This window comes from Manis pentadactyla, chromosome 2 (genome assembly GCF_030020395.1).
Source record: "Manis pentadactyla isolate mManPen7 chromosome 2, mManPen7.hap1, whole genome shotgun sequence".
NCBI classification, from domain to species: domain Eukaryota; kingdom Metazoa; phylum Chordata; class Mammalia; order Pholidota; family Manidae; genus Manis; species Manis pentadactyla.
In genome coordinates, this window is record NC_080020.1 from 208,251,127 (window position 1) to 208,264,271 (window position 13,145).

Sequence of the window (13,145 nt, forward strand, 5' to 3'; positions counted from 1 at the left end):
TGTGCATCTCTGTCAGCATGTTTATAATTCTTATTTTGAATTCTTTGTCAGGAAGACTGGTTAGGTCTGTCTCCTCTGGTGTTGTCTCTGTGATCTTTGTCTGCCTGTAGTTTTGCCTTTTCATGGTGATAGGAATAATTTGCAGAACTGGGATGAGTGACGGGTGGAAGAACTTCCCTTCTTTTTTTTTTGTGGCCCTCCTATCCTGGGAGAACAGCGACCTCTAGTGGCTTGTGCTGGGCAGCTGCGTGCAGACAGGGTTTCTGCTTCCTGCCCAGCTGCTATGGAGTTTATCTCCGCTGTTGCTGTGGGCGTGGCCTGGTTCAGGCCTCTGCTCCAAAGTGGTGGATTCGTGTTGGAGGGGGAGCGGCCGGGAGGCTATTTATCTCCATAAGGGGCCTCCCTGCTCCCTGCAGCCCAGGGTTTAGGGTGCCCAGAGATCCCGGATTCCCTACCTCTGGATTAAGTGTCCCGCCCTGCCCCTTTAAGACTTTGAAAAAGCACCTCCCAAAACAAAACAACGACCACAAAAAAAAAAAAAAATTTTTTTAATTAAAAACAAAAGAAAAAAAAGAAAATTTTAAATTAAAAAAAATTTTTTTTTAATTAAAAAAAAAAGAAAGGTGGCCACTCGTTTTTCTTTATTCTCTGGCGCCAGCCTCAGGCATCTGCTCACCGGTCTTGCTCCCCTGTTTCCCTAGTATTGGGGTCCCTATCCCTTTAAGATTTCCAAAGAGCGCTCGCCAAAACAAACAGCAAAAAAAAAAAAAAAAAAAAAAGTGGTCGCTCGCTTTTCTGGTGTCCTCCGGCGCCAGGCCTCCGGTGCCCGTTCACTGTTCTTGCTGCCCTGTTTTCCTAGTATCCAGGGCCCCCTGCACACGCACTGTGCCTGCACTCCTGCCCGGATGGCTGGGGCTGGGTGTTCGGCAGTCCTGGGTTCCGTCTCCCTCCCGCTCTGCGTATTCTTCTCCCGCCAGGAGTTGGGGGGATGGGTGCTCGGCTCCCGCCGGGCCGGAGCTTGTATCTTACCCCCTTCACGAGGTGCTGGGTTCTCTCAGTTGCGGATGTGATCTGGATATTGTCCTGTGTCCTCTGGTCTTTATTCTAGGAAGAGTTGTCTTTGTTATATTTTCATAGATATATGTGGTTTTGGGAGGAAATTTCCACTGCTCTACTCATGCCGCCATCTTCCGATCTCCTCAACTATCTGCTTTTGTGATTCCTTTTGTAAAATGCCATTTTAAATTTCATTCAGGATTAGCTGGATTTGTTGAAACAGGTCATTATTAAATTTAATTTTATAGCATGTAGAAAAAGAGAAGAACTCAGTTCAGTTTTTTAAAGCACAAAGAGTCATTCATTTTAATGCATTGTAAATAAATAAATCAGTGCTGCTAACCACATCTCTTCAACAAAGAGTTATGAATTAAAAAAGTAGTTCCTATAGCAGTTTTGGTCTAAAGTAAGTTATTCCTATTGAGATATAAGCCAAACACTTTTGTTAGAGCTCATCTCTGAAAACTTAGGTAATTATTATTTAATCCAAAGTTTGATAGAGTAGCTACCAAGGATTTTAAAAATGCATCAATGGTTCACTAAATATTTACACAGAAATTAATTTAAATTAAAAAATAGTCACAACTTATTATTATATATTATATACTCTAATTTTGAGAAAAATGATCAATTCAAACACTTTGCTCCAATCATGATCAGAATGTTCACTTCTATGAAAACACTCTGAAATCTGTATTAATTCCAGAATCTTTTGAAATGTTGTGACTACTCTGATACAGGTTTTCCAAGAATTCTGTGTCTTTACTGAGAATTCATCTAGTTTCAAACATGGGTGCTAAAACATGCAGAACTATGTAACTTATTTCTTACCCAAAGACATTAAAAATAAACCAAGTTTTCTTTCATTCATGAGAGTTTTATGTTAAGACTGGATTAAGCTGATTGATTTGCCTAAAATCTCAGAAAACCAGAGATTATCTTTGAAACAGTAGTCATGTTGCAGAAACTTTGAACCTGAGATGACTATTGTATTAATCTTTATCTGTTATTTAGTTGCTCCCGGGATTCTTGAGTCCTAGAAAAAACTATTAGGAATTCTGTCAATGGGGGAGGGGGTGGCATCATAAATGAGCATTTTCTTTTATCACTCCAGCTTTTCTCCAAGGTACTGAAAGCCCCTCCTGACTGCTGCAACAGTCCTTATATACTGAGATTACCTCAAACATGAAATACCTACTCTATCTTTCCTAAATTATTGATTTATTTTCCTGAGTTTTTTATCTATTTTACCTTATCCTACTTCTTTGCAGTTAAAATAAGTATCATGTCTCCATGCTTGTTTCTGTAATTTCAGATTTTTAAGTTAAGATTTTTAACTATCTCCTCTTTTAATCGTTTGTTACTTAATAAATTAATGATTCACAAATACATATAGCTGTTCTCATCAGAGCAATCATAATTGCTTTGAGTATTTGCAAACAACTACATGAAAAGCCTTTCTAAATGAATAGAGAATGAAATGATACATGGGTAAACAGAAACTCAAATTGTGAACTGTAGGAAATATTATTCATATATAATCTTAACAAGTTTTCATCATACTCTTTCAAAAACTGAAAGGCCAAAAACTCATGTACTTTTTAACATCAGACATTTAAAATGTAATATGGGAGCTTAGTGTAGTCATTGTAATCTAACATGCTAATTTAATTAAAGAGCATAGAAAGATACTGAATTCTATGTAGTATGGGTCAGCCATGATGTCTCTATTACAACTACTCAACTTTGCTTTTGTGACCCAAGAAAATCCTTAGACAGTATATAAATAAATGAATGTGCCTGTATGCTAATAAAAATTTACTTTCAATAAAGAGGCAATGAGCCAGATTTGGTTGATGGGCCATAGTTTACTAACTTGTTATGAATTATGGATATGTTCAATTCATACAAATGTAGAGCTAGATGCATGTAATTGATATAGGTCTTGACCAACATCTGAAATGTAGTTGCTGAGATCAAAAAGATCTTGGCATTAGCAGTGCTTATTAACTATTACTTAATCTGAGGCAAATAATCATATAATGGCAGTCATATGATCAGAATTTGTAGTGGAAAAAATAATCTACAAGACTAGTTTCATTCCTTGAATGATTGATTATTCATAACGTTAACCAGCTAATTTATATATTAGGTGATTTTACATTTCAGTGTATATGTTATAGACACTATATGTGCTATGCATGCTACACATACACACACATGTACATGTATGAATATGACTCCAAAATCTAGATCTCTAGACTTGATCCGTAGTTTAGTCTATGATCTAATGTTTTAACCTACCTTCAAATATCCCTTATATATTAATTGCCTAATGATAAAAGTCAGTGCCATCTCCCAAAGATAATCTTAACCTCTTAATTTTCCTAATTCTGTTAAGACCATCATTTTCACATTTTCTAGAAAGTTGCTTCCTCCTTCAAGTACTGCTCATTTTTGTTCAACTATGTAACCCTTTGTAAAATGCCAAAGATGCCATTCCAGCTCCATGATTTAGCCCCACCAAAACACCTTAGATGATGGTCTTATTGATTCTTTTTTGTAAACACTTTTATTGATGTATAAATTCCATAGCACAAAATTCAATCGTGGTAAATGTATCAAAAATTTTTAGTGATTTTATAATATTTTGCAATTACCATCCAGTTTTTAAACATTTTTATCATCCTCAAAAGTTTCTACATTCCCATTTAAAATCTATCTCTGCTGTCACTGTTAGGACTAAGAAGGTACTTTTTACTGTCTGCGTATTACCAGTTTGTTTATTCTGGGCATTTCATATAAGTGGAATCATACATGTAGTCTTTTTTGCTGGGAACTTCTTGATCAGTGCAACATATTTGAGGTAATCCATGTTTCAGCATATTTCAGTAATACCTCATTTTTTTTGCTGATTGATACTGCATTGTATGGATATACCATTTTTTTATTTGCCCATTCACTATGTGATGACTTCAGGATTGATCTTAGTTTTGAGTTCTTATGAATAATGAATAATGTTCTCATGAACATTCACATATAAATCTTTGTCTTAGCATGGTTCCATCATTTTTGGATATCTACCTAAGATTGGAATTACTTTTTGTCTTTACATGTTTAATTTTTTATGAAATTGCCTAAATGTCTCTCAAAGTGACTCTACCATTTTACATGTATGCATGGATGTATGAATTTATATGTACTTATGTTACCTTGTTTCACTGACTGGAATTTCCAATGTTGAATAGAACTGGCAATAATAGACATGCTGCTTTTCCCTAATCTTTGAAAGAAAGCATTTGATCTTTCTTCTTTAAGTATAGGTATTTCAATTCCTAGTTAACTAACAGTTTTCATGGGTGTTAGATTTGGTTCAGTGCTTTCTTTGTGACTCGTGATGACCCCATGACTTTTGGCTTTATCCTGTTAATGTGTACTACCTTAACTGAATTTCAGACATTAAAATAACCTTGAATGCCAGCATAACTCCCTCTTGGTAATGCTGTATAATCTTTTTCTCTTTTGAATACTTTGCTGTTTACCAAGGTGACCTTAACATTTCCCTCAGCTTGACCAAACCTTAGTCTTCTTTTTACCTCTAGATCCCTTACTTCCCTTTCCTGATAGCATTTCCTTTAGAAAACTTACAATTTTGAGTTATTTTTCTGTCCCTTTGAGATGTAAATCTCTTTTGAAAGTTTCTTGCCAGTTTTACAATCCAGGACTCTCTTTCTGAAGGACTTGAGAACTATCTCTTTGAAATATAATCATCAAGGAAGATAGGGCTACGCGTCTCTTAGTCTCTGTGGAGAGAACGGATTCAACGGACTTGGACATATTGCTCCAAGTCGTGAAGCTAACTCCGGTCATAATGATTATAGGTCTTTTGTGTCTGCTAATTGGTGTTACCCAAATGAAAAGTAAACTTTCTCATATCTTTTATTCTATGTGTATTGGAATTCCTGAACATGTTACTTTTACCAGTATTTATATTTATTCTTACACTAGTTACAAATAAACTTGAAACTGGGGGTTTGATGTGAGGGTATGTGTTGAATAAATAAGAGATCGCAATAGGAACAAAAATCAGATTATTTTAGAGGCAGTAGATTGATTAAATAACCAATAGATTACACCTGGGTATCTAAAAGATGTCAAAAACTCATACTTCATATGCTCATAATTATTATCATTAGTCTAATGAGTAATGTTTTATATCTGATGCTTGCTTTTCATCAACCTTCTTCCTTCCCTTTATATTCCTGGCTAAAGTTAAGAATTATCTGGTTTATATCCTAAATCAAAATTCTATCCCTATTACTTGCCTTGTATAATTAAATTGCAAATATTTGGGGGTAAAAAGTAATAGAAATATTGTAACTAATTTTATTTGATAGTCATGTAATACAAACATGAAGATTTAACTGTTCAACTTATCATTTATTTTATATTTGTTAGAATTAAAAAGCCCTTCATACTTTTAAATAGCTCTTTCTTCCTCCATTCTTGACAAATAGAGTATCAACTTCATAAAGGCAGATACTCATCTACCTGAAAATTTAATGAACTGACAAAGGACACAGTGAGACTGACAAAAATTTATTGTCCATTCCAGCAGTGTTGAAATTGCCCTACCAAATCGAGCATAACATGCTCGATTTGGAATTGGGGGTCATATTAAAGACTGATTGCTCAGCAATAAATCTAAACAACAGGGAAGTAATATTAATAAGTCATTAAGATGGTGAAACTTATAAAACTGCCCATGCAACAGTCTGTTAAAATTATTTTTAAATGTAAAGGGAAAGTCATTATCGAGATGTGGCATAATGAAAAATAAAATAAATAGATATTTCCCCAACTGATGGGCAAATGAAGAAAAATTACATACAATTATATATGCCAGTTTCTCATTTACATCCCTTGAGTACAATCTTAATGATAAAATATGCTAACAAGTGATTCATTTGAAAGTGCTTTTTTGAATTTGAAGTATAGAATTGCTTCTAATATAAAAGATATTGAATAAAACTGTATAGTAATTTTAGGCTAACTATGCATCTTCTGAAAAAATATTAACACTTAGAACAGTCTTGGAAACTGAGAGGTTCTGGTTGTGTGACCTGAGAGATTAAAACTAATTTACCTGATATTTTTTCTAATTGACTTTTACATAAATATAAGATCAAGAATATCCTTTTTTGTAACTATACAAAATTTATAGAACCTTATTTTAAAAAACATTGTCTTAGAGTCTGAATGAGATAGATTGAAATTATATTTCATTTCTTAAATACTAATTTAAATCTTTTAGTGTGCAGCGTGGCTGACTTTAACAAGGACATCCAACAGATGATCAAACCCAGCTACATATAAATAGTTCTATAACTTATGGCCATAATTAGCCTTTCTGCTCTAAGATAAGGCATCTTTCCCATTTCCTTATTTGTTGTGCTGCCTAACCTCAAATGAAATGTCAGAAGGATAATGGAACCAGTTAAGAAGGAACTTTTCTTGTCCACTAAAATAGACAATATGCATATCTGAATAAAGGATAAAAATTATTATTAGGTAGGAGGTGAATATAGGTCATTCTTCAGGACCAATAATCCTTTGAATACACTAAAAAAAACTAGAGAGGAATTCCATTATCAAAGAAATAAATATTTCTTTATTTGACTTAAATGCCTTTATGGTCCCAATGAAAATCAACTAGGAATGTTGAAGAACATATGTAAAAAAGTTGAGAATTTATAAAATAGAACTATGAAGCTAACAAGCATAATAAGATGTACTCAAACTTTTTAATAACACAGAAATATAAATTAAAACCACAGTCAGCTATCATATTATATCTATTTGGCTAGGAAAATTAGAAATCTAGACATTGCCTGTGCTGGCAATGATGTTGGTTCATATATATAGAAACTCTGACAGTGCTGAAGAGAGTGTAGACTGATACAGCCATTCTGAAGAGTATTCTGGAAATTGTCATTTAAATATACAAATAATCTATGGTTAAGGTGAACATACAATTTTGAGAGTGAAAGGAAATGCTATTTATATTTACTCTGAGACAATAAACTTAAACCAAGTCTGTTACGAGCAAACGGAAAATATGAGTCACCTTTCTTATAACCCAGTAAATTTGTTTTCAGTTATATATTCCAGAGAATTTCACTCAAAAGTCTATAGATGTAGACAAGCAAGAATCACTGTGTAAAAGTAATAAGTAAAAAATGTACATTAATAATAAAATCCTATCTAGTATGATAATTTGATAATTAAATTTTCATTAGTATTTATTTGATTTTTATTGGGTTTAATATTTTAATTTATCAATTAGCTATTACTATTTTCTCTTTTGTATTTTTTATTTCTCTTCATATCTTAGTGCTTTATTTTTATTTTTATGAGCTCTTCATGTTTTCTAACTATGTAATAAGTTTCCCCTTTTTACTTCCTATGAATGCTTCCAGATAAAACTTTAAATCTTTTGACCAAATTATTTTAAAATCCATTGATAGTTTTATGAGATTACACTATGCCTACAAGAAATTTTAAAGACTTTTTGGACTTAGTTTTCCACAAGAAATAGGATTCCTTTATTTAAGTCTTGTGTTATCATGTTTCTTATTAATGATTTCTATGATTGCAAAATATACCTTACCAATCTTTATGAAAAAATCTTGCCAGAAATTTATGATTTTGTTGTTACTGTGGGGTTTTTTCTGCAATATAAACTCAGTTGAAGGCTATTGATGGGTCATCTCAAACATTTAAGTAAGGACTGAACTTATGTCATTACAGAACCCCTAGCCACTTCTCCAGACCCTTTGTGCTGAGACCATGGGTGTGCAAGTACAATCTTGACAGAGGCAAATAGAAGGAATTGGGTTTTGAGGTGATTTTTTTGTTGTTCATTTTTATATTCAGATTCCAAAGGGCAACTCAAATATAACTGGACTCTAAGTTCTTGCACTCTACTTATATCAAGAAAAATTGGTTAAAATGTGTTTAATCTAAAAACTGACAAAAAACATGCACTCATAAAAACCAAAATTCCATTTAAATTTGGATATGGTTTAATTAACTCCCAAAGGGTTTTTAAGAATTTATATATAATAGAAACACTTCTAGACACAAGAGATAGAGTAAAAATAAAATAAAGTTAGTGCTTCCGTGGGTTCTAGATTCTAGAGGGAAAACAACAGGAAAAATGAAGAAAACTAATAAGTAAACAGCAGAATTTCAGATGGTAAAAATCTATAAAGACAATAGAAGAGGCTGCTGGGATAACAAACCAGATAGACCTACTGCTTTAAAGAAGCATGTGAGGAATGTCTCTTATGAGTAGGTAACAAATGAGCTGGAGTGTGATGAAAAGGCCTATGAGAAGATGAGGAAGAAGAGGTCTCTGTGCAGAGAGTGGAAATAACAAAGATTTGGAAAGGATACAGGCTTAAGTTGTGTCAGAAAAAGAAAGCCAGCTTGGTTGGACCTTGGAGCAATGACATGAGGAGTACAAGATAACATCATAGAAGCAGGCAACGACTGCGCTTATATTCAGGAGCTTATAGCCTTGAGAGGTATTTTAGAAGGCTTTAAGCACAAAACAAACATGATTTATTTTATTTAAACAATATTTTTCTTGCTGCAGTTTATAGAAATAATCATAGAGTAGATGAATGGAGATTGGTTTTGCAAGGTTTTAAATAAGTGGGAATTTGGTGGTGTCATTTAGTGAAGTAGGGAAAAGAGGGTAAGACTAGAGAATAAAAATCTCATTAATTTTACCAGGCATCAAGAGTATATGACAAGTTGACAATTGGCTGTATCTGATTCTGGAACTCAGGACACACCAACAATCATGTGATTATGGATGATTGTGGATTATTTGGATAATTAAATTGCCCTGTCACTGAAGATGCTATTTCCCTAGCATTTAATCATGTGGGGATTTTTACTGTACAAATACAGAGAAATTCCATTTATTAAGTCAAATATAGCATGATTTCCAGTTTCATGAATCCAGTGTTCCTGACTTAACTGTAACTTTAAGTATAACTGAGGTTTCTGTTCTGACATTTCTGGTTTCTGATACAGCGTTGTTAACACCCAGGGACACCTTCTGCACGAACAAAGGAATTCATATATATTTTCATGAAAGCCAAGAAAGGATCATTTTTAATAAAGATTACAACTTCATCCAAACCAACAATGTCAGATACCAAACTTCCAAGTCTTGCCTCTACAAAAAGGTCAAAATGCATACATCAATTTGCATCGGAGGCCTCTTGTATAGTACATTAAATGCTATGTTCAACATCAATATAGTTTAATCTCAATAACAATATTTAAACAAAAAAGCCATTTATTTTATTAAAATGCATATAACATTATATCAGTGTTGAAACTATGGGAAAAATATTCTTCTACATTTTCTTAAGATATATATATATATATGTATGTGCAGCTTGTTGAAACATTTTTGCCCTCTCTTTGGATGTGTATAAGCACAGGATACATTTTGCTCACAAAAGCACAGAAGAAGCTAGCCTAATGAATCTTAGAATGTGTCTGTCAAATGAGGAAAAGGAATGTGTGTGCATGATCTGTGAAATACAGAAATTGTTTGTGTCATGATTTATGGCAGCACTGCATAAAATCCTAAAATCGTAGGGTTTTATATTTATACAACATTAAGCCCCACAATACCTTTCTTCTAACTCGACAGGGCTGATTATTCTTTATCGTAATTCATTTTCCATTCCCAGCATATAACTCAGTTATCAATCACACATGATTTATCTGCTTCTTGATTCAAATCACTGTGGTATACCTGATCCCGGTGACACAATATAGATTTCAGAATGGAAATGCATCATTCTCTGTAAAGCAGATATTAAAGGACAGAAGAAAAATGGAATTTTTCTGGACAAAAAGAAATGAAAATGAAGTTGGAAGAGTAGTATATCTAATTTTTCTGAAAAACCCTCTGATTTGTGTAAATCAAGAAGAAAATTAAATATTTGGGAAATTATTTTAAATTACACATCTACCTTCAAAACCACTGTGGAAACAAAATGACTTTGCCTTACAGTTGAAAAGCAGCCCTCTCCTTATGTGACTACCCAGCCACTATATGGAACTCAATGAATATGTTGTCCATTAACATGTCCCCATTTGTAGGAGTTTAAGATTATCCAGGCCCCACTCCTTCACAGACACAACCAACCAGGGGAAAAGAAAAAACAGATGTTTACATCAACAAAGGACCTCTGAGACATTCTAATCCCATTATATATAATCCCTATATATGTATAATATTTATATTTATTATATAATATATATTTTTTGCATTATCTATTACCAGCCTAAACCCTAAACTGCTGTGATAGTTTCAGAATTATTTTAGATGAAACTAGCTCATTACTGAACTAATTGGTTTTTGAAATGAGTGCAAGTGTACTTAAAGAAGTAAGAAAATGTCTTTTAAGAAGCGTACTTTGAAGTTAGACTAGACTCCCATTTTTAAATCCCTGCTCTACCATTTCCTGTCAGTGTAATTTTAGGCAACTATTTAACAACACTAAATCTCAATTTTTTCATCTGCAAAACAATGCTATCTCATACAAATAAAAACACGCAATGTAAGTAAAGTTATTAACATCACATCTGGCTCAGAGCTGATGGTAAAAATGAAAAGATGTTGTCATATTTATTGCTTAGTAGCTTTAATACATACAGACAGGCATCTCCACAAGTATGTGAGTTAGGCAGGGCAGGAGCTATTATCTCCATTTTATACAAGAGGACATTGAAGTACAAGGATGTTAAGCAGTTTGTCCAGGGTCTGATACTTAACACAATCAGAACTTAAACCCAGGACTTCTGATTTCCTGCAGCGTTGGAAATCATGAATATGTTTATGAATTTGCATTCTTCTGAGCAATTGAACATTTTCCCAGTGGCCCTATAAAATCTTCATTAAGTTTCAAAAAAATAGCCAAGGTGTCAAGAACTTTTGCTTGAGAGTATTCACACCTGAACCTAGTCATATATATATATATATATATATATATATATATATATATATATATTTTTTTTTCCTGTATGTTAGAGCTCAAAAGATACTTAAGGACCATTTTGTCTGACCTCTCATTTTGCATATGATGAAAAACATCTTTTCCAATTTATAATAGGACAGTTCCTGCAGCCAGGTCCCCTAACCAGTAATTGTTTCACTACGAAATCTCATATTATTTGTTAATTATAATGTAGAAAATAGGTGCTGCAATAACTTGCTGTGAAAATAACTGACAGGAAGTTGAGAAATGAACTCTAATGGAAAAATGTTATCTGTGTTTACAATTTTGGTTATTTATTATCCCTATATATGTTTGCCGTCTTTTAAAGGAGCTTGTTTGTCCATTTATGATGATCATTTATGGTGTATTTAGACCCCACCTGTAAGCATTCTGCTGACACATGCCAATCACACTGCCCTTTACATTGTAATTTCATATTTTTTAATAAAAACAAACGTATAGTGATGCTAAATCCATTTATAAAATCTTTCATAACCTTCCATATCATCTCAGTGATTTCCTAGAGCATTTGTACAGAGCAATTATTACTTTCTACAACTTATAAATAAATTATATTTTAAACATTCAAAAATATGTATTTTATTAGTAAGTATAAAAATAATTACTATGGCAGGATTTTTATACTTTGTTATTGACACACTTAAAACACAATGAATTTCAAATATAAGAATATATATTCTTCAGCTTGCTAACCTGCTAAATTAGGGATTCATATTTACAGGAAGGTATATGAGGATGCACTGATGACATGCATGGAATATGGACTCCATTTACTTGTACTTGGCTGCAATAAAATATTGTCTGAAGATATGAAAATAAAGGGAAAAGAAATTTCTTCTCTTAAGCTGAAACATAGTGAAATATAGGAAAGATATGCAAGGTACCTAAAGAGGGCAAACTTCAGGTAAATAGAAATTAACTCTAATTTGCCTGAAGGGATTAACATAGTTAAAGAATGTGTCAGCTACCAGACCAATTGGCTTAATTAGAAAACAAAAAGGAAAATTTGTTGAGGCAAACATGGGCTGCATCTAAGCAGGCACTATTTAGGAGAGTCTCAGTCCAAACAGTCTGTGCTGTCCCCAGAAGAGGTATTTGCTTACTGTGGATGGAATGCTTACCTTGTTGCCTTAGCCTAAGACGATGAAACGTTTAAACAATGTCACCAACTCCTGAGGCTCTTAGTTCCAAGATGGAAAAACAGACTCCGCTGTTAAATTCTCTTGCTGAATGTTTGCAGGAAGAGCCTTGCCTGGTGTTGTCCAGTGTGTTTATCACTAGTCATATGTTGCTATTGACCACACGAAAGGTGGCTAGTCCAAACTGAGATGTGCAGTAAATGTAAAACACACACTGAATTTCAAAGACATAGTACAAAAACTTACTGGTACTTTTTGTACCAATAAATATCTTGCTGATAACTTTTTTGTTGATTGCATGTTGAAACTATAATATTTTTGTACAGGAACTAAAAAATACTGTATTAAAATTCATTTAGTCTGTCTCTTATTCTTTTAATATGACCTCTAGAAAATTTAAAATTACATATGGGGCTCCCTTTGTCAATTGTATTATATTTGTTTTGGACAGCACTAGTCCATATGAACAGAGAATGATTGTGGGCCTCCACTCCCTATCTGTATTTTTTATTGTATATTAAGTGGCATTCTTCTTATAGATAATTTTGCAGGTAGATCTGTCTATAAGAAGAGAAGAGCTGCACATGTGGATTCAAATGTATGGTTCCTTCACAAGCTATACTTCTCAGTATTTAAAAGGCAGCATTTTGATTTTACACATCAATTTTATAAAATTATTTCACTTGTATCTGCCACTGAAAGTAGCATCTATCTTGGCATGCTGAGGAATCAGATATGAGTTTACACTGCTGAGGGCCAGAACTTGAACAATGAAACACTGACTACAATTACACCTTTTGGAATTAGACTTTTGTAATACAGACAGCTAGACAATATG